Source organism: Oryx dammah, unplaced genomic scaffold (genome assembly GCF_014754425.2).
Source record: "Oryx dammah isolate SB20612 unplaced genomic scaffold, SCBI_Odam_1.1 HiC_scaffold_20, whole genome shotgun sequence".
Lineage (NCBI taxonomy): Eukaryota > Metazoa > Chordata > Mammalia > Artiodactyla > Bovidae > Oryx > Oryx dammah.
The window spans coordinates 11,155,020-11,179,186 of NW_024070204.1; the positions used below are offsets into that span (position 1 = coordinate 11,155,020).

General features: G+C 38.5%; 1 pseudogene; it reads left to right on the plus strand.

Moving 5' to 3' along the window:
* The first annotated feature begins 1,970 nt into the window (after positions 1–1,970).
* On the plus strand, positions 1,971–6,366 carry LOC120879246 (annotated as a pseudogene).
* The last annotated feature ends 17,801 nt before the right edge of the window (positions 6,367–24,167 follow it).

The following is a 24,167-nucleotide window of genomic DNA, read 5'->3' on the forward strand; positions in this document are numbered from 1 at the left end:
ATTATTTGTTAAGATATTGTAAATTGACTTAAAAGATACATATTTAATTTCATGTTATTTGATGCTTGTTTGTCCATCGTTATTCCTGGGTTGGGAAGATCCCCTGGAGAAGGGAAAGGCTACCAACTCTAGTATTCTGGCCTGGTGAATTCTGTGGACTGTATAGTCTATGTGGTCACAAAGAGACAGACACGGCAGAGCGACTTTCACTTTCACTTTTCATTGATAGTGTTATATTTTTTTCCCCTCTCATCTCTATGCTAATTCCAGTGAAATTCCAAGGCATGTTCCTGGTACTAATATTTATACATTTAGTTCAACACCTTGATGCAAAACCAAAGGAGTTATTTTTGTTACACATAATTGGTATACCTGAGTAATTTTTTTTTTTTTTTATTACATTGTAGGTAATTCAGTTCAGTTCAGTCGCTCATTCATGTCCGACTCTTTGCGACCCCATGAATCACAGCTCGCCAGACCTCCTTGTCCATCACCATCTCCCGGAGTTCACTCAAACTCACGTCCATCGAGTCGATGATGCCATCCAGCCATCTCATCCTCTGTTGTCCCCTTTTTCTCCTGCCCCCAATCCCTCCCAGCATCAGAGTCTTTTCCAATGAGTCAACTCTTCACATGAAGTGGCCAAAGTACTGGAGTTTCAGCTTTAGCATCATTCCTTCAACTAGCCACTAAAAGACTACAACTCAAAAATTATCCAACAAATATTCCTAAGGCAATAAACATTCATTGAATTTTATAACATTTTTATTGAAACAAATATTCTATTTTTTTCTTTATACATCAATGGAAAAGAAATTATGTTAGATAATGTGTCCCAGGCTACAACAGAACGACTAGCATTTTGATTTGATGGTGACCTTTAAATCTCCAGGTTTAATGAACAGAAAATACCTTTATCAGAGAATAAGCCTCATTAAGAGCCTTTGACAAACAGGCTATATTTGTTACAAACTGGCTTTTCACATCTGGATGAAAGTGTTCCTATTTCATGTTTAATTACTTGTGCAGTCTCCAAAATGCAGCAAAATGAGTAAAGGAAATTTTCATGGGAGTAAACTCTCCTAAAGAATTTTTTAATAATATTATTTATGCTTCTGCATATGTAGCTTATTTTGACACAAAACATGCAGAAGTTACTCAGTTACTGCTGAATAAATTATGTGGAATTACTGATGATTCCTTTTTATTTCTTTCTTCACATACTCGCATGACTTTTCCTGAAGTGGTCTAAAATTCATAGTAAGCAACTCATACATCTATGACTGAAAATTATAAGCTTCAGCATGAAGAGAAATTTAAAAAAAATTTTTATTTATTCATTTTAATTGGAGGATATTTACTTTACAACATGGTGATGGTTTTTGTTGTACATCAATGTGAATCGGCCATAGGCATACGTGTCACTTCCCTGCTGAACGCCCCTCCCTCTCCACCCTGTACCTCCAAGCTGTCACAGAGAGCTGGCTTTAGGTGCCCTGAATTATACATCTAACTCCCACTGGCTTTCTGTTTTACATTGTTTTACAATGCTATTCTTAAGAAACTATTGATGATAGATTTTTAGATTTTTCAATTTTCAAGAACAGTGAAACAAAATATGCTGATCACTCCTCTTCAATTAAGTTAAAAAAAAAGGCCAAATACCTATATATTAGCAAAAAAGAAATCACTTAATGACATCTGTTCTTGAACAAGGCCATTCTATCATGTATATTATAGTTCAACCATTATAGAAATGCACTTATAGAAAGAGGAATAATTTTGGAGTCTAACATGATAACAAATACGGCAACTCCATAGTATCACATCTATTCAATCATCCAATCAGCTCAACTTCCAAAACATATTTAATTCCATCCATCTATTTTTATATCACTGAGCGAGAAACTATTTTCAGTGAGGCTAAGGAAGGTCAGCCAGTTGTTTTATTTAGAGGTGTTCAGGGGGAGATGTCAACTGGATTTGTAGGTGTGTGTTAGTCACTCAGTTGTGTCTGCCTCTTTGTGACCTGTAACCCACCAGGTTCCTCTATCCATAGGATTTCCTAGGCAAGGATACTGGAGTGGGTAGCCATTTCCTTCTTGAGGTGATTTTCCCCACCCAGGGATCAAACCTGGGTCTCCTTATTGCCGGCAGATACTTTACTGTCTGAGCCACCAGGGAAGTTAAAAAGGGATTCTGACTCATGTGCTTGGACTTCAGAAGAGAGTCAGAGCTGGAGGCTGAGAGCTGGGTTCTTTAAGGAATATATGCACCAAAGTCTTAGCACTAGATGAGGACAGACAAAACACACAGACACAGAAAAGGAAGATCGGGCATAAGCCCTGGAAACTTCTGACATCTAAAGATGTTGGGGAAAAAAAAAAAATAGAAGGACCACTAGAAGACTAAGAAAGGATGTCTGATGAAAAAAGAGGTAATCCAGGCCTATGAAAGTAATCCTTCTTTCTTTAGAGTTAAAATTTGTTTCCTTAGAAGCATAAGAAAAAAGGAATTTCAAGAAGGAGAATTAGACTAATGGATTGATTAGCTTCTGGATATTCAGGTAACAGAAAGTAACCACTGGATTTGGCAAGACAGAGGTCACTGTCTACTTTGAAAGAGCATGTTCAGTGGATTACAGAGAATAGAACCAACTAATGTGTACAGAGGGGATAAGAAGAGGGGAGAAAGTGAAAACAATGCATAAAGTGGGCCACCTTGATATAGAAACAGGAAAGAGATTTTGACTCCGTCCTGGGCTTCCCTAATATAATATAGCTTCACTTTGCTGTATGTATCGAGTATATTGACATATTTTTAACACTGCTGCTAAGCTGCTAAGTCGCTTCAGTCGTGTCCAACTCTACGCTGTCCCTGGGATTCTCCAGGCAAGAAGACTAGACAACTTCCAATCACCTTTGTGATAATAGGCCATACTTCAAGGTAATCTTTATTTAGAGATAAGGTGTTAACTTTAAATACTTTTATTCTTTCATGAAATATTTTACCATGTTTATTTATCCTTTCATTCAGTTAAGTGAAAAAGTGAAAGTCACTCCGTTGTGTCTGACTTTCTGCCACTGCATGAACTGTAGCCTGCTAGGCTCCTCTGTCCATGGAATTCTCCAGGCCAGAATACTGGAGTGGGTTCCTGTGCCCTTCTCCAGGGGTACCAGGGATTCAACCCAGGGATTGAACCCAGGTCTCCTGCATTGCAGGAAAATTCTTTACCATCTGAGCCACCAGGGAAGCCAGTCACTCAGTTAAATGACACTCATTTATGAAACCTGTATGCAAACCTTTGGAGTAAACACTTTGAGAAAGACCAAGCTAAGGAGAAAATAAAAACACCTGTCAAATAGCTAATGCTGGTAGATGTGTAGCGACTAAAACTGATATTTATGCCACTACCATAAGATTTAATACAAATAACATAAGGAAAACAACAAAAATGAGCTTTTTGAAACTAAAGGTTGTCTAAAGAGGTAGATTTTATATATATATAAATATATATATATATATATGGTGGTGAATCAGGAAAGAAGATGTATATACAGTTGAGTTCCAAAGTATTTTTAAGATATAAAGAAAGTTATAACCAAAATAAAAAGAAAGAAAAATGAAACAAAGCAGCAGTAAGAATTATTGATTGTACTTGGGAGATGATTCTCACTTGTGAGAGTGGAGTGAGTGCCTCACAGGAAACAGAAAAGTTGTCTGTGTGATTAATTTGAATGGACTGGATAGAGTGTCAAGCTTTTCTACTGTATGTCTCATCTTACTCTTTTTATGTTGTACAAAAATATTTTTATTAATCTTTTCAAATAATTCATGCTATAAAATTATATATTTTACATAAAACAGTTGTTCTCATTTTATCACATTCTGACAATTCTTTTTGGTTTTGTTGCAATATATTTTTTTGGAATTGTACTTTGAAAAAGCATTTTGCATGGTAAACTCTCTCAATTGCAATACGTCCTCCTATGTAAATGTCAATTTGACCTCAAATGTTAATTTTGACCTTCCTAAATGGGAAGTTCAAAATTGTCTTATTTGAGAAATTTTAAGATATTTCTCTGCTAATTTTCTAAAAATACACTTTACCTAACAGGAGTTTAAGGTTTACAAAAGAATTGCAAATATAATGCCAAGAGTTGTCAAATATTCAGATCAAATAACACACTCTTCTGTGTGTATAGTACAGTTATTACAATTAATATGCCATTATTGGTACATTATTATTAATTAAACTTATTTTATTCATATTTCCTCAGTTGTTCCTTAATGCCTATTTTCTGTTTCCAGGCACTTCCATCAGAATCAGTTCAGTTCAGTTCAGTCATTCAGTCCTGTCCGACTCTTTGCGACCCCATGAATCGCAGCATGCCAGGCCTCCCTGTCCATCACCAACTCCCGGAGTTCACTTGGACTCATGTCCATCGAGTCAGTGATGCCATCCAGCCATCTCATCCTCTGTCATCCCCTTCTCCTCCTGCCCCCAATCCCTCGCAGCATCAGAGTCTTTTCCAATGAGTCAACTCTTCGCATGAGGTGGCCAAAGTACTGGAGTTTCAGCTTTATCATCAGTCCTTCCAAAGAACTCCCAGGGCTGATCTCCTTCAGAATGGACTGGTTGGATCTCCTTGCAGTCCTAGGGACTCTCAAGAGTCTTCTCCAACACCACAGTTCAAAGGCATCAATTCTTCGGCCCTCAGCCTTCTTCACAGTCCAACTCTCACATCCATACATGACCACTGGAAAAACCATAGCCTTGACTAGATGGACCTTAGTCAGCAAAGTAATGTCTCTGCTTTTGAATATGCTATCTAGGTTGGTCATAACTTTTCTTCCAAGGAGTAAGTGTCTTTTAATTTCATGGCTGCAGTCACCATCTGTGGTGATTTTGGAGCCCCCCAAAAATAAAGTCTGACACTGTTTCCACTGTTTCCCCATCTATTTCCACTGAAGTGATTACAATTAAGTCATCACATTTCTTTAGTCTCCTCTTTTTGTTTTGACAATTCCTTGAACATTTCTTGTTTTGATTGGCATGGGTTAGACATTTTATAGAATGCCTTTCAATTGGGTTATATCTGATAACTTTTTCTCATTATTATATCATGTTTATTTGTTTGGGGAGACACATAGCAAAAAGGTAAAGGGCAACTGTCATCAAACTATATCAAGAGTACAAATTATCAAGACGGCTTATGACTGCTGATGCTCACCTTAACCATCTGACTGAGGAAGTGTTTGAAAGATTCTCCACTAAAGTATTGTTGGCAATAAAGCACTGCCAACATAAAGTACTGTTGGCAATTTCCAGTAAGTCAGATTGTCTGCATCTCAGGAGTGGTCAAGGACAGCTCTTGGCAGATAAAGGATCCTATATTGACCAGTCTTGCAAGCTGGCCACTTCTGGAAAATTGGAAGGTGCTCAAGACTGATTCAAGGCCTCCAGAGGTAGGAGCGGCATCAGCAGGCCCCTGGGGAGGTTCCCACAGGTGCTATTCCTGGACCAACAGAGGTTTTCACTGCAGGGCAGGACCTGTTGAGTCTCTGTTCATTCCCTGATGTCTCTCTTAACTTCAGCTGCAGAATTTTGGCTGAAGCAAGCTAATCTGCAATGGAGAAAACTGAAATCTGTTCCACTGAAGAGAGAAAAGATAGGAATCAAACAAATTCATAAACTTTATTGGTGGCTTGAGCTCTGAAACCACAGAAGAAAGTCTGAGGATGCTTCCAGTAATAGGGAGAACTCATAGACTGTGGTCATAAGGGACCTTGCAAGTCAAAAATCAAGAGGGTTTAGCTTTGTAACTTTCTCCTCCATGGCTGAGGCAGCTGCTGCCATGGCTGCCAAACCTCATTCCACTGACGCGAGAGTGGTTGACCCCAGACATGCTGTTGCAAGAGAGGACTCTGAAAAACGGGGGTCTCTTGTCACTGTAAAGAAGCTCTTCACTGGTGGAATTACAGAAGACACCATGGAGCATAATCTTAAGCATGAATTTGAGAAATATGGAAAATATAGGAAAATCGATGCCATTGAGAAAATTACTGACAGGGAGTCTGGGAAAGAAAAAAAAAAAGAGGCTTTAGATTTGTTAGTCTTATTGATCATGATCTTGTGGATAAGATTGTGTTGCAGAAATACCATACCATGAATGGTCATTATGTAGAAGTCAAAAGGCTTTCTTGAGACAGGAAATGCAGGAAGTCCAACATTCTTAAAGTAGAAGAAGAGACCACTTTGGTTTTGGAGATTATTTTGGTGTGCTAAAAATTTTGGAGCCCGGACCAGAAAGACAATTTAGAGGAGGAGCTGATAGATATGGAAGTGGTCCTGGAGAAAAATAAATAATAAAGTTATTATCTTTTCCTCTTTTCTTCCTGGACTCTTTAGAAGAAAGTCACTATTTGCAGCCCCCATTAAGGAGTAGGGTGTTATGCTCTACCATCTTGAAAGGGGAGTGTTTACATAAATTATCTGGATCTTCTTCAGTTTTATTGAGGTATAGCTGACAAAATTATAAGATAGTTAAAGTGCATGATGTGGATTTTTCCCACTAATAATTTAAATATCTACCATCTCACTTATTTACATTTTTTTGAGGGGAATGAGAATATTTCAGTTCTACTTTCCAGCACATTTAAGTATTTAATGCATTATTTTCAGCTATAGTCACTATGATCTATTAATATATTAGATCACAGACTTTGTTATTACTGAAATTTTGTACTTTGTTACCAGCCTCTCTCATTTCTCCCAGCCCAACCCCCCAACCCATGGCAATCACCATTCCACTCTCTGTTTATATGAGCTAAATACTTTTAAGTTTCACATATAAGCGATAGCGTGTAGTATTGTTTTTCTCAGTCTGACGTTTCACTTAGCATAAGGCCCTGCCATTTCATCTGCATTGTCACAAGTGACAAGATTTCTCCTTTTTCAAGGCCAAATAATACTCCATTGTATACATAAACCACAATTTCGTTATTCATTTATCCATTGGGAGACAGTTTATTTTTGTATCTTGGCTATTATGAAGAATGCTGCTGTGAACAGAGGGATACAACTATCTTTCTGAGATAGCAAGTTCATGTCCTTGGGAAAAATACACAGAAGTGGGATTGCAGGATTATATAATTGTTCTATTTTTAATTTCCCAAGGAATCTTCATGCTGTTTCCAATAGTGGCTGCACATATTTACATCCCCATCACCAATGTACAAGTGTTCTCTTTTCTTTACATTCTAACCAGCACTTGTTTCCTCTTGTCTTTTCGATTATAGACAAGTGTGAAATGATATTTCATTGTTCTTTTGACATATGTTTCCCTATTGATTAATAATGTTGAGCATGTTCCTTCTCTCCCTCCCTTCCTGCTTCATCCTTTTTCTTTATCTCTTTTCCCCTATTATTTTGATATTTTTATATACATCAGTAACCACATTTGCTATGTGCTGTGTGTGCTCAGTCACTCATTCATGTTAGATTCTTTGCAACCATGGACTGTAGCCCACAAGGCTTCTCAGATTGTTCAATGACCTAAGAGTGGAATTGTGTGAAAGAAGTTCATAGATTGACCTGCTCACTACTGCTGTGAGGGGCTGGGGTGTGGGGTGTAGATGTTGGTGGTGGGAGGGAGGCATTCCCAAATCCATATGGTTATTTCTGTGTGCAGAAAATTGATATAAACATGCATCTCCCTTCTGGCTCTTTTATTCACTCTACTCTAGTTTAAGTCTAATAAATTTTCTTATCTGATTGGAAAACCAAAAAGGAAAGAAAAATTAGATGTTGCTGTTTTGTCCTTCTTCCTCTTAGGAAACACCACACTTGGAGGGGCAAGCAGCTCTTATTATGGCAATTGCAGTCTTATAATGAGAAGAAGTCAGGCATGTCTAAGAATGTGCATGGGATTCTGCATAATTTTGAGGTTCAGGTAGCATATCCATTTGTTTCCCATACTGAGTCATGTGCTTCAAATCAACTTCTATTAAAAATAAAGGTTATCCCTCTTCTGCCATTCTTTATATTATTTTATAATTTCTTTAGTCAATGGGTAAGGAAGAGTGGTGTTATTTATTGTTTCCCTTGGAATTTCCCCAAACAAAGCCTCATGGCCACCAGTCAACAAAAAACCTGAAACTAAAATATGTACCTTTCAATAACTTAAAAACTTCAGCCAATGATTATGTAATAGTGAGTAGGAGAAAGAATGAAGTGGGGGGGGGGGTTACAGATAGAAGTGGCTGATGAATATTAGTAAGAGTAATTATGGGAACAGATAGGTGAAAAATACTTTATTATCACGAGAAAAGTTACTGTAAGAGGCTTTAAAAATTTGCTCTATAAAGAAAGTGAAGTCGCTCAGTCTGTGTCGACTCTTCGTGACCCCATAGACTGTAGCCTACCAGGCTCCTCTGCCCATGGGATTTTCCAGGCAAGGGTAATGGAGTGGGTTGCCACTTCCTTCTCCAGGGGATCTTCCCGACCCAGGAATCAAACCTGGGTCTCCCACATTGTAGGCAGACGCTTTATCGTCTGAACCACCAGGGAAGTCCAAAGGGGAGAGTACATTTTATGGTACAAAGTTTTAAAAAATTACAGATATTCAACAAAATATAAGCATAACATAAAATGACATTTAGAATATTTTGAAGAAATACTTGTTAAAATAGAGAAAACAAAGTAGGGAGGTGGCAATAAGATTGAGGAATTTAATATTACTTACAGTTCAGTTCAGTTCAGTTGCTCAGTCGTGTCTGACTCTTTGCAACCCGATTAATTGCAGCATGCCAGGCCTCCCCGTCCATCACCAACCCCAGGAGTTTACTCAAACTCATGTCCACCGAGTCGGTGATGTCATCCAGCCATCTCATCCTCTGTTGTTCCCTTCTCCTCCTGCCCCTAATCTGTCCCAGCATCAGAGTCTTTTCCAATGAGGCAACTCTTTGCATGAGGTGGCCAAAATACTGGAGTTTCAGCTTTAGCATCATTCCTTCCAAAGAACACCCAAGACTGATCTCCTTCAGAATGGACTGGTTGGATCTCCTTGCAGTCCATATTACTTACAGGGGAAAATGAAATCCTGCAAAATGGATTCTTTAGATAAAGCAGCAACCAGAACAACTATGAAGACAGAGGTTAGACTAACGCAGAGTAGGGAAAAATAGTAAATAGATAAAAATGACTTTCAAGAAGATTAGTTTTCTGGATAGATGCACTGAAGATATAAAGTGCACATAATAGATGTATTTGAAAATGTATGTATAGACCAAGAAAGTGATACAAGAAATAGTGGAATAAATAGAAAAATATCTCCTAAAATAAAAGAAATAATGAATAGACAGTTCAAAACACTCACTGTATGCCAGTGACTTAAAATAAAAAACAGCATTAACAAAGATAAAAAGGACTGAGACATTTTTTGGAAAACTCACTAATCTTCAAGTTTAAAGAAGAAAACCTGCAAGCATCTAGGGAAAAGAAACAGGAGGTCATTTTAGAGAGAAAAATCAGATGATCTTCGATTTCTCAGCAATTTTAGGTGACAGATGACAGCAGAGAAATCTCTACAATGTATGAAAAAGAAATGAATATAACTCAACAATTCTATGGCCAGTTGGCATGCCATCCACTGTATAACACAAAATGAAGATGAGTTTGACAAACCCAAGGTTTCAGGAAGTAAAAACATTCATCTACTCAAAGTTAAAAAATATACTGGTGAAAAATGTCCATTTCAGTAGAATTGCAGGTAAAGAACCAAAGAAGAGATAAATATAAGATGGAATGCAAAAGCTGCATTTTAAAAAATAAAGACAGTTAGTGTGAATAATAACACCAATACACTCATTCAAAATGTATCTATATATTTTATGCAGTCTGTTTCAGAACAGAAAATGATTAAATAGTTAGGACAAAATATTCATTCAAGCGTTCTTAGTATCTTAGAAATGAATGATGACAATGTGCCAGACACCTCTCTAGATACAAGTCTACTTCAGAGAAGAAAAACAAGAATTCCTCCTTACATACCTTACATTCCAGAGTGATAGACAAAATTCAAAAATGATTAGGTAAATACTTAGAATATTAAAAGATAATCAGCCCTGTGCAGAAAAAAAAGGGAAAGAAAGGGCATAGGGATTGGTAAATAAATTTGAGGTTTCAATTTTAAATGGAGTGATCAATGGAAATCTAAATAGGTATTATTTGAGCAGATAGATGTATGACTTTCAGAACTCCTTGTAATCAGAACATCTAGATTCTACCATTTATTTTTTAAAATTGTTATTGGAGTATAGTTACTTTTTGTTTTCCTAGCTGCTGCAGTTGATAAGGATTTGCCTGCCAATGCAGGAGACACAGGTTTGACCCCTGGGTCAGGAAGATCCCCTGGAATAGGAAATGGCACGTCACTCCAGTATTCTTGCTTGGAAAATTCCATGGACAGAGAAGCCTGGCGGGCTACAATCCCTGGGGTCACAAAGAGTCAGGCACAACTGAGCAGACATGCATGCATAGTTGCTTTACAATGTTGCATTGGCTTCTGTTGTTGTTTTTCTTGTTTAGTCACCAAGTCATGTCCAACTCTTGGTGACCCCATGAACTGCAGCACACCAGGCTTCCCTGTTTTGTCGTGGTAAAGTTGAAGCTTCTACTGTACAGCAAACTGAATCACCTATAGGTATACATATATACCTTTTTTTTTTTTAATTTCCTTCCAGTTTAGATCACTAATCTAGAGCCAGACATCTTAGAATGTGAAGTCAAGTGGGCTTTAGAAAGCATCACTACAAACAAAGCTAGTGGAGGTGATGGAATTCCAGTTGAGCTGTTTCAAATCATGAAAGATGATGCTGTGAAAGTGCTGCACTCAATATGCCAGCTAATTTGGAAAACTCAGCAGTGGCCACAGGACTGGGAAAGGTCAGTTTTCATTCCAATTCCAAAGAAAGGCAATGCAAAAGAATGCTCAAACTACTGCACAATTGCACTCATCTCACATGCTAGTAAATGAATGCTCAAAATTCTCCAAGCCAGGCTTCAGCAATTCGTGAACCATGAACTCCCTGATGTTCAAGCTGGTTTTAGAAAAGGCAGAGGAACCAGAGATCAAATTGCCAACATCCGCTGGATCATGGAAAAAGCAAGAGAGTTCCAGAAAAACATCTATTTCTGCTTTCTTGACTATGCCAAAGCCTTTGACTGTGTGGATCACAATAAACTGTGGAAAATTCTGAAAGAGATGGGAATACCAGACCACCTGACCTGCCTCTTGAGAAATCTGTATGCAGATCAGGAAGCAACAGTTAGAACTGGACATGGAACAACAGACTGGTTCCAAATAGGAAAAGGAGTACGTCAAGGCTGTATATTGTCACCCTGCTTATTTAACTTCTATGCAAAGTACATCATGAGAAACACTGGACTGGAAGAAACACAAGCTGGAATCAAGATTGCCGGGAGAAATATCAATAACCTCAGATATGCAGATGACACCACCCTTATGGCAAAAAGTGAAGAGGAACTGATGAAAGTGAAAGAGGAGAGTGAAAATGTTGGCTTAAAGCTCAACATTCAGAAAACGAAGATCATGGCATCTGGTCCCATCACTCCATGAGAAATAGATGGAGAAACAGTAGAAACAGTGTCAGACTTTATTTTTGGGGTCTCCAAAATCACTGCAGATGGTGACTGCAGCCATGAAATTAAAAGACGCTTACTCCTTGGAAGAAAAGTTATGACAAACCTACATAGTATATTCAAAAGCAGAGACATTACTTTGCTGACTAAGGTCCATCTAGTCAAGGGTATGGTCTTTCCTGTGGTCATGTATGGATGTGAGAGTTAGACTGTGAAGAAGGCTGAGGGCTGAAGAATTGATGCTTTTGAACTGTGGTATTGGAGAAGACTCTTGAGAGTCCCTTGGACTGCAAGGAGATCCAACCAGTCCATTCTGAAGGAGATCAGCCCTGGGATTTCTTTGGAAGGACTGATGCTAAAGCTGAAACTCCAGTACTTTGGCCACCTCATGCGAAGAGTTGACTCATTGGAAAAGACTCTGATGCTGCGAGGGATTGGGGGCAGGAGGAGAATGGGACGACAGAGGATGAGATGGCTGGATGGCATCACGGACTCGATGGACGTGAGTCTGAGTGAGCTCCGGGAGTTGGTGATGGACAGGGCTGCCTGGCGTGCTGCAATTCATGGGGTTGCAAAGAGTCGGACACAACTGAGCGACTGAACTGAACTGAACTGAACTAGGTCACCACAGATCACTGTGTAAAGTGTCCTGTACTATAAAGTTGTTGCTGTTGATCAGTCGTGTCCAACTCTTTGTGACTCCATTGACTGCAGCACGCCAGGCTTTCCTGTCCTTCATCATCTCCCAGAGCTTGCTCAAACTCATGTCCACTGAGTCAATGATGCCATCCAACCATCTCATCCTCTGTTGTCCCCTTCTCCTCCTGCCCTCAATCTTTCCCATCATCACGGCCTTTCCTATTGAGTCCACTTTTAACATAAGGTGACCAAATTATTTGGAGAAGGCAAACGCACCCCACTCCAGTACTCTTGCCTGGCAAATCCCATGGACGGAGGAGCCTGATGGGCTGCAGTCCATGGGGTCACTAAGAGTCGGACACGACTGAGCAACTTCACTTTCACTTTTCAGTTTCATGCATTGGAGAAGGAAATGGCAACCCACTCCAGTGTTCTTGCCTGGAGTATTGGAGCTTCAGCTTTAGCATCAGTCCTTCCAATGAATATTCAGAACTGATATCCTTTAGGATGGACTGGTTGGATCTCCTTGCCGTTCAAGGGACTCTCAAGAGTCTTCTCCAACACCACAGTTCAAAAGCATCAATTCTTCGGCACTCAGCCTTCTTTATGGTCCAACTCTCACATCCATACATAACTACTAGAAAAACCATAGCTTTGACTATATGGACCTTTGTTGGCAAAGTAATGTCTCTGCTTTTTAATATGCTGTCTACACTGATCATAACTTTTCTTCCAAGGAGCAAGCATTTTTTAAATTCATGACTGCAGTCACCATCTGCAGTAATTTTGGACCCAAGAAAATAAACTCTTTCACTGTTTCCATTATTTCCCCATCTATTTGCCATGAAGTGAGGATCAGATGCCATAATCTTCATTTTTTGATCGTTGAGTTTTAGGCCAAGTTTTCATTGGTTGTCTATTTTATGCATAGTAACAATAGTGTATGTATGTCAATCCCAATCTTCCAATTCATCCCATCCCCCCTTGGTATCCATGTTTGTTCTCTAGGTCTGTGTCTCTATTTCTGCTTTGTAAATAAGATAATTATTCTTAAAATAGCTGGGATGGGGTGGAGAGGAAGAGGAAGAATCGGGAGAGTGGAGGGAGAGAGTAGCACCATGCTAGGAAACAAAGCTTGGCATTTATTATCAGTTTGGAATAGCTCCCTACTTGGGCAAAATTTTGTTAATTCTGGACAAACTTAGGTATCATAACATAAAGAGTATCCACCTCATCATCACCCCCACGCAATTTACCTCCCAAACTAGAGCCTTGTTGTGTACCCTGAGGCAGGAAAAGCCACAGGACTGACAGATCTCCATGCCCGATGATGAATTGTGGGTGGATTCATGCCCCATAGGGCAAAATCTAAATAAATACAAGAACTGGTGAATATATTTTTCTTTCTTCCTCCTCTCAGCAGGCTACACTGACAGTCATTTACATGGCTTCTTAGAAGAAGATTCTGCAAGACTGAGCAGTCTGTAGTGCTTAATGCCAAGTGATGGCTCCTTGTATTACTTTTTATCCTTTTTTGTCTTGCTCCTTCTTTCCTTGTCTGTGCTGTCTCAGTTTGGACTCCCTAAAATATAGCAGAAGGTAATGTATGCCATGGGATCTGCTTTACCCAGGGTAAAACATTCATTGATAACTTTACAGATTGCAACAAATATAAATTCAAAATTCACTGTCACCTTTCAGTCCCTATGTTTATCAAGCATAGATTTCCTATAATGTCATCATAAATTTTTTAAAAATATAAATTTATTTATTTTAATTGGGGGTTAATTACTTTACAATATTGTATTGTCTTTGCCATACATCAACATGAATCCGCCACAGGTATACACGTGTTCCCCATCCTGAACCCCCTTTCTCCTCCCTCCCCGTACCATCCCTCTGGGTTGTCCCAGTGCACCAGCTCCAAGCATCCAGTATCCTGCATCGAACCTGGACTGGCGATTCATTTCATATATGATATTATACATGTTTCAATGCCATTCTCCCAAGTCATAAATTTTTAATGGATCAAAATTGCCCCCATTTTTTTCTGGGAGACTAAATGCATACACATAAATTGAAAAATAGATTATCCCATAAAAAAATGTCCTGGAGTTAGGGTGTTGGCAGAACTTGTAGGACAGTAATCAATATTTCACAAAGTCAGATGATCTGTGAGTAACAGCCTATCTCTCTTTGCAACTTCACTACACTTTCCACAGAGCACTTTTTATTTTCCTTCTCAGGATTAAGATAATTTCTGTTACAAACAGATGCATAATAACATAATTACTTGGTAGGGTGGTCATGGCATGGATGAGATCCATGTTATATGTCCCATCATGTCAAGACTCCTCTGAGTTCAGCTGTTGCCATAATGGACAATTTCATGCAAGATTAGCCTGTGTTGACAGCATCCCATCTCATGCCTAGACTATAAGTCTTACAACTTTTTACTTCAAGGCTTTTTAAAGTCTTTTCCAATAGCATATAAGTGTGACCCTGAAATGCAGGATAGCTGAGACATTCAGGGTTGACCGTTGTGATGGAAGTGGGTGCTTGGTTGTGTCCGACTCTTTGTGACCCCACAGACTGTAGCCTGCCTGACTTCTTTTTCCAAGGAATTTTCAAGACAAGAATACTGGAGTGGATTGACATTGTTGGGGTCTTCCCAACCCAGGGATAGAATGCACATCTTCTTCATTGGCAGGTGGGTTCTTTACTCCTGAGCCACCCCAGAAGCTGGGTCAACCTTTAGGGATATGGATAAATTCCCCAGTTTCCCTGTATATCACAAGGAAAATTCTGAAAAAAAAAAAAATTGTAAGTTGCTTGGGAGGTGCCAACAAAATCAATCCTGTATTTTATGGCTGTCTTTTGCAGTAAACAGCCCCTTCATTGGCTTCTCCACCATCTTCTCTACCCTCCTCCTTTCTGCAGGCATTTCCACCATGTCATGGCTTCAAGACCTGCTCTGGGGAAGAACGTTCTAAAGATATGAGATTTTATTGCATAGAAAAAGCACCTATTTTGCAAGTAATTACATTTATATTGTAGGAAAAGGGAAAGTCTGGTAGAAAGTAAGAAGCCATTAGGAGAGAACAAAATGTTTTGCAAGAGTAGGCAATACAGGGGAAACCACTAAGACAAATGAGTGTTTATACAGTTTTTTTGCAAGCCTGCTTAACAGATCAAGAGTTTCCATACATATTTCAAATAATTTTTCTAATTAAACAGTAGTTTTCATGATATAAGTGATCAAGCTTTCTATATACTAAATAAAGGCCTCTCTTTGGGGGCAAATTTATACAAGTTTAGATAGTATGATATAAACAGACAGCTGAAGAGACACATACTTGGAGAAAAGGTAACTGTCCTGCACCATTGGTGGGAATGTAAACTGGTACAGCCACTGTGGAGAACAATATGGATTTTCCTTAAAAAGCTAAAAATAGAAATACTATATGGCCCAGCTACCCCACTACTGGGCATATTCCCAGAGAAAATCATAATTCAGAAGACACGTACAGTCCAGTATTCATGACAGCACTATTTACAATAGCCAGGATGTTTAGGGAGCAACCTAAATGTCCATCAGCAGAAAAATGTATAAAGAAACTGTGGTACATGTATACAATGGAACATTACTCAGTCATAGCAAGGGATGAAATTGGATCATTTGTAGAGACACGGAAAGACCTAGTGACTGTCATATAGGGTGAAGTAAGTCAGAAAAGAAAAAATATATATACAGTATATTAGCACATGTATGTAGAATCTAGAAAAACGATGCAGATGCTATTATTTACAAAGCAGAAATAGAGCAATGGATAAAGTGCAAAAATGTATGGATACTAAGGGGTAAAGGGGGGAGAGGGAGGAAATGGGCAATTAGGGCCAACGTATAAACACTATTGATGATGCTGCTGCTGCTGCTAAGTCGCTTCAGTCCTATCCGACTCTGTGTGACCCCATAGACGGCAGCCCACTAGGCTCCCACATCCCTGGGTTTCTCCAGGCAAGAACACTGGAGTGGGTTGCCATTTCCTTCTCCAATGCATGAAAGTGAAAAGTAAAAGTGAAGTCACTCAGTCGTGTCTGAGTCTGCGCGAACCCATGGATTGCAGCCTACCAGGCTTCTCCCTCCATGGGATTTTCCAGGCAAAAGTACTGGAGTGGGGTGCCATCGCCTTCTTCGAACACTAATGATACTATGTATAAAATAGAAAACAAATGAGAACCTATTGTATAGCTCAGGGAATTCTACTCAGTGCTCTGTGGTGACCTAAATGGGAAAGAAGTCCAAAAAAGAGGGAATATAAGTATACATATAGTGGATTTATTTTGCTGTACTGCAGAAACTAACACAGCATTGTAAAGCAACTATACACCAATAAAATTAATTAAAAAAGAGACTCCCCCTTTACCCCCCAAAGACTGGAAACCAGAACAATAAAAGTTTACTAAAATTGGCTTCAAATGTTGGGAATAAGAGGTAACACAATTCTTTTTTAAAAATTCTTTTAATATGTAATGACACTCAGAGGAGTAAGATTTTATTATAGCCATATTGAAAGCGTTGCACACAAAGAAAAGCAACTCACTGAAGTTCATGCAGGAAGGAAAGAGAGAAAGAATCCCTGAGGCAAAAAAACCAGTCTCGTATGTATTTTATTTTATTTTTTAATATAAATTTATTTATTTTAATTGGAAGTTAATTACTTTACAATATTGTATTGGTTTTGCCATACATCAACATGAATCCACCACAGATATACAATTATTGTTTTAATCACGTTGTGGGAATGCACACATCAGATTATTTTCTAACACTTTATTTTGACACCATGCTCAAAATATAGATATAGTTTTGGGATTTAAGTGTTAGAATTGAGAAAAGAATAGATTTTTTTCCCATGAATTAGCAGACAAAAAATATTGTGACTATATTGAAATATGCTAACTTTAAAAATATTCATAAAATAAACTATAGCTTTGTCAGATGTGACAGTTTCATTAACTCTGAAAAAACATATAATTTTTTATCCATTTAGATACCAATGTGAGATAGCTAACATCAAGGAGTAAAACAATTGTAGGCTTAAGAATTTCTTACTTTTAAAAGAATCATAGTTTCTGAAGATTACAGATGTAAGAACCTGATTTTCCTTTAACCTTTAATTTCAAGTTAAAAGTAAAGTAAGTTTCATATAAAGTCAATTACTTTAATGCTTACATTATTCATTTCTTATAAGTATATTAGTTCCCTAATTAAAATTGATTCATTGTTTGCTTTTAAGCATTTACTCTGCATGTACTGATTTGTTAAGCTTGACTTTGTTTTAAACGATTGCTGTCTGATTGAACAAAATTATTTAAACAACATATGCAAATCTAGTAAATTAAACCATAAATATAGTAAAAAGGGGGCTTCCCAGGAGGCTCAGTGGTTATGAATCTGCCTGCCAATGAAGGAGGCATAGGAGATGTAGATTCGATCCCTGGGTCAGGAAGACCACCTGGAGGAGGAAACAGCCACACACTGCAGTACTCCTGCCTGGGAAATCCCACGGACAGAGGAGCCTGGTGGGCTATAGTCCATGAGGTCACAAAGAGTTGCACTCGACTGAACAACTGGGCATGCATAGTAAAAAGTAGTTTGCTAAAAGATTCAAACACTATATTGTATTAAAATATATTTTATATATTTCAAATTAAAATCATAAACCTGAAGTCAACTTTATATTTTTAGACTGATAGATCATAGGTCTGATCTATCAGATTCTCTAACAAGTCAAAATCCTTCAAGCATAACAGGTTCTTCAAATAATAGATTATTCCTAAGTTAAAAAATGACTAGTGTGATATGTTTGATCTTTACCTTTATATTTATCTCCCTTTTTAAACAAATCTAAAACATGTACCCTCTAGGAAAGCAGCTTTTCCATATCAAAGAGTTGGCATTACGAGTTTAACTATTTAGGACCATGTGATAGCTAAGATCTCAAGTGTATGAAGGTTTCAATAAGGTCCTAGAGGTTGCATTTCTTCAGCTGACTCATGCTACATGCAAATGAGCATTCTGAAGGATTTTATTTATTTTGATGATACAAGGCATCTCCATTGCTAAATCTTCCACCACTACATTGAGATTGATTTCAAACATTTATTTTCCCTTCAAGTTACTTCCATGTGTAATGTGTTAATCTCATTAGAATAGATTTAAATCTCTACACTCACTCTTGCAGATAAATAATTCTATAACTTACTTGAATTTCACATTATGTTAAAATTTAATATATTTTTCAATATTTAAAAATATTTAAAATATTAAAATATTTAAAAATATTTTAATGGCATTCTCATAAATCCTAAGTACCTCTAACAATTTTATCTGCCTTTTAACAATTATAATGAAAGAGAAAATAGAAATAGATTTTAAAAATAAAATTCTCTCTCCAGCTTCAGCTCTGCTGTACCAAGCCCTCTCTCAATCATTGTAGATGTAATATATCTATACTTCCAAAGAAAAATTAGAATAATAATTTGTATTATTTTTTCTTTTTTAAATATAAATTTATTTATTTTAACTGGAGGTTAATTACTTTACAATATTGTATTGGTTTTGCCATACATCAACATGAATCCACCACAGGTATACACGGGTTCCCCATCCTGAACCCCCCTCCCTCCTCCCTCCCTGTACCATCCCTCTGGGTCGTCCCAGTGCACCAGTCCCAAGCATCCAGTATCATGCATCAAACCTGGACTGGTGATTCGTTTCATATTTGTATTCTTATACAGCCTTCAGGAAGAAAAGAATATCAATATTATAACTGTCAAAAATAAATTTAATAAGTCATTCCACTTTATATACCTTAAACTCTTGTGTCTTATATAGAGTCTCCAATGATTTCAAACAAGTGAATTATATGATCATAGTTGTGTATCTGGAAGAAAAAATCCTTGAGACAATGTAGGGGTAAATGGAAGGTGTGATGGCCTTGGAGGCAAGAAGTTTCTTAGGAGGCTCCTGCAAAGGAGTAGGCATGAACCTTGCCCTTAAATGTGTTTGGAAGAATGGGACTTGGTAGAGATTTAGGAGAAAGAATTGTTGGGAAACATTGATTTAATAGAAAGTATGGAAAGTAGGGGACTGTATAATAAAACTGTGGGATGCTTGGCTTGATTTGATGAGGAGGTTGTCAAAGAGTCATCTTAATTTTGTGTTTCTTATGACAAATATTGATACAATTTCTGGCTCTCAAAAGTGCCTGCTGCTGCTGCTGCTGCTGCTAAGTCGCTTCAGTCGTGTCCGACTCTGTGCGGCCTTATAGACAGAAACCCACCAGAATCCCCTGTCCCTGGGATTCTCCAGGCAAGAACACTGGAGTGGGTTGCCATTTCCTTCTCCAACGCATGAAAGTGAAAAGTGAAAGGGAAGTTGCTCAGTCGTATCCGACTCAGCGATCCCATGGACTGCAGCCCACAAGGCTCCTCTGTTCATGAGATTTTCTAGGCAAGAGTACTGGAGTGGGTAGCGACAGGAATTAGGAGAGAAGGAAAGGAGAGAGAGGAAAATGGAAGGAAGGGAGGAAGAAGAGACAAACTCTCGATAGATTGTATTGGTTATTCTGTTACCTATTGAAGAACCTGTAACTAGGTGTCTAGGTGTCTTTGGAGCTCAGAAATAAGACTAAAGAAGATAATTCAGTAATCACGAGCTATGGCTAAAGGTGACCATTCCAGAAATAGTACATGGATTGTTAAGAGAATACAGAAAAGTGAAGACAAATATTTAATGGAAGGGGATAAAAGACAGCACTTTAAAGAAACTAAACAAAGCTTAGGCAGGGGAGGGGGAATATATGATTTGGCAGAAGCAGAGAGTGAAACAATATTGCTACCAGCTCTGTTGCGCTATTAGACTTTCTTTCTCATTCCACAAGACAACTCTTGAGACTATTGAGTAAATGTTTTCTTTCAAAATGACCATAATCTGTCTATACGCATCATGCATCATCCATTAATTGCTATTGCTGTATCATACTTCACAAAGAAAATATAGCATGTGTGTGTGTGTATTCCTCTCATCAACAAATCTTCTTGTCACTGTTTTTGCTCCTCTTCCTTTCTCCCACCTCTTTTTGTAATGAATGAATCAGTGATCATCTACCTCACCCTTTGTTTAGTGACCCTGTATTATCCAGATTGGTCTTCCCTGGTGGCTCAGACAGTAAAGCATCTGCCTGTAATGCGGGAGACCCGTGTTCGATCCCTGGGTTGGGAAGATCCCCTGGAGAAGGAAATGGCAACCCACTCCAGTATTCATGCCTGGAGAATTCTATGGATTGAGGAGCCTCAGTTCAGTTCAGTTCAGTCGCTCAGTCGTGTCCCACTCTTTGCGACCCCATGAGTCGCAGCACGCCAGGCCTACCTGTCCATCACCAACTCCTGGAGTTCAATTAGACTCACGTCCATCGAGTCAGTGATGCCATCCAGCCATCTCATCCTCGGTCGTCCCCTTCTCCTCCTGCTCCCAATCCCTCCCAGCATTAAAGTCTTTTCTAATGAGTCAACTCTTCGCATGAGGTGGCCAAAGTACTGGAGTTTCAGCTTTAGCATCATTCCTTCCAAAGAAATCCCAGGGTTGATCTCTTTCAGAATGGACTGGTTGGATCTCCTTGCAGTCCAAGGGACTCTCAAGAGGAGCCTAGTAGGCTATAATCCACAGGGTCGCAGAGTCAGACATGACTGAGCGACTTTGCTTTGCTTTGCTTTACTTTACTTCACTTCACTTTATTAACCAGATATTTGATCCTCCTGGAACTCTATCTGTTCTAAATCATTCTCTCTCTTTCTGCTTGTTGGGTATATATCCCATCACTTAAAAAAAAAAATGTCAACATGTAATCTATCTTAACAGTTACCAAAAAAGTTTTAGTTACCAAAACAAAAGTCTAGACTCAGAGTAGTTTAAATAATGGTGTGTTTTTCTTAGAAATCAAGAGTTCTGAAAATAAACTGTTGCTAGCATGGTTCCATGGTTGCACCAATGCCTGCAATGAGTTTCTGAAATTCTCTCGAACACTCCTTAATTCTTATATCTCTGGGATCACAAGATACATCACACAGTTCAGGAATCATTTTTATATACTCTAAAGCATGAAGAAGAGTAAAGAGTGGATCCAGAATAATAACCTCTCTATTGGAGTTGCTATAGAGATTTGATGATTAAAATTTTTAAAGCAAACAAACCCAGCAAGTATAGAATAGCAATCTGTACTCCCCTCAGCTTTTAGAGTTATTTCTATGATGCCCTTTTCTATTTTCTTTCATGGATTAACTTCAAAAATAATTTCATAATAATTGTCTCTGCATTTTATCACATCCTCTTTCTCTGTTTATCTAATTCTAATTGACATTATGTTCTAATCTAATCAGTCAATCAAAATTGCCTTTATCAAGGTTTCTGGTGGACATATATTTGTTTTCTTTTTAAAAATATCTATTTTTACTTATTTTTGTGACTGCACTGGATTTTGTGGCAGCATGCCAGACCTAGTTACCTGACCTGGGATTGAATTCAGGCCCACTACATTGAGGGCATGGCATCCTAACTGCTGGATTTCCAGGAAGTCCCTAGATGGACATATTTCCCTCTTCATTTTTCTCAGTCCTGCATTATTAGTGTTTTCCCTAGGTGACTGTGTGTCCTTAACCGCATACTTCCCGGCTTCCTTAAGACTGCATAAGACACCTCCTTCTGCCTCAGAAGACACTCGCCTTCAGTCTTCTGTGAGTCTGTATTTGACCTCTAATTATAGATACTTTTTGGACTTGGTCCAATGTTGTTTCTCTTTTCTTTCTCCAGTTTCATAATTATCTCCAAGATAAACCTCAAACTTGGGCAATTCTCTATTTCTTTACTCAATATTCAAACTAATAATCACCAGAATTTGAACTCACCACTCTGTCCACTTAGCTCATGATATATGTTTTAGATTCTATGGCCTCTTTTAGGTTCTCATTACATGGTTGAAGTGAAGTGAAGTCGCTCACCCGTGTCCGACTCTTTGCAACCCTGTGGACTGTAGCCCACCAGGCTCCGCCGTCCATAGGATTCTCCAGGCAAGAATACTGGAGTGGGTTGCCATTTCCTTCTCCAGGGGAATCTTCCCAACCCAGGGATAGAACCTGGGTCTCCCACATTGCAGGCAGACGCTTTAACCTCTGAGCTACCAGGGAAGACCCAAGTCCTTATAATTCATATCCTCTTTTGCTCTTTATAGTGCAACTTATTATTTGACATTAAAGTGCTTTATAAAACACTACCATGTGAGAAATAGACAGCTAGTGGGAAAGGGCTGTATCACACACGAACTCAGCCAGATGCTCTGTGATGACCTACAGCGATGGATGCGGAGGTAAGAGGCTCAAGAGGAAAGGGGTATATGTACACCTAGAGCTGATTCACTCTGTTGTACTGCAGAATCTAGCAGAACATTGTAAAGCAATTATCTTAAAATTAAAATAAACCTTCTCCTATGATAAACCAGAATGGAGAAGAATTTAAAATAGAATATATATATATATACATATATAATATGTGTGTGCATGTAATTGAATCACTTTGCTTTACAACAAGAATTAATAACACTGTAAATCAACTATACTTCAATATAAATGAATAAAAAGACAAAACTGCTTTATAAAACATCTATCTTTCATTAATTTCTAGGTTAATATATTATTTTTAATGCATATTCTAAGTCATAATTTTATTTATTTTGAGTATTTCCCTTGTTTCTAAGTGACTTCCCTGGTGGTTCATTTGGTAAACAACCCGCCTGCCAATATAGGAGGCACAAGAGACAGAGATTCGATCTCTGGATTGGAAAGATCCCCTGGAGAAGGAAATGGCAAAGCGCTCCAGTTTTGCTGCCTAGAGAATCCTATGGACAGAGGACACGGATGGGCTAGAGTTCATGGGGTTACCAAGAATCAGAAACAGCTGAGTGCACATGAACCCATGTTCCTAACTCTAGACCATAAATTCTGTGGATTATTATTGCCTAAGTTCTAATTTGACCTTAGACAATAAGTTGAGATGTTTTTTGCCCAGAACACTAGTTAGTGGAAGAGGACAGCTAAGGGAAAATTTCCTAACACTCAATTAGCCTTTCTTTGTATTCTTTAGGGGAGTGGGCACTGCAGAGTTTAATAATGGATTGTTCAAACTCCTTCAAATTTGACATCTGAATATTTGGATTCCTATGGGAAGACTGCAACTCCAGCATATTGGGAATGAGGAAGTTGTAGATGACATTATATTTGAAAAACACATAACTACTTATTTTTATCCACTAGTATCACTCTTTTCTGTGTTGCATTTCATGTTTTATTTATTTGTGTGCAACCTCTCAAAACAATCATGTAACTCAGAATCCTGATCATATTTTGAATATTGTTTCATGGACTGTAAGAAAAATACACAATATAAGAGCTGTGAGTTGAATTTTACTTGGTGTTCTTTGCTTAATCATATCTGACTCTTTGGGATCCCATGGACTGTAGCCTTCCAGGGTCCTCTGTCCATGGAATTCTCCAGGCAAGAATACTGGAGTTGGTAGCCGTTCCCTTCTCTAGGGTATCTTAACAAACCAGGGATCAAACCTGTGGGGGGCGCTCCGCAGAAAGAGAGAGGCAGTGGAACTTCCCTCAGCAAAGCCGAGGGGTCTCGAGGAGAGGTGAGCCTGCTCTCTGCCAACCCAGCCCCTTGGTGAGCAAGAGACAATCAGACGCGACAGGGGTTCCGTCTAAGCAGTTCTGCTTTATTGCCACAAGCTCTCAACTTATAAAG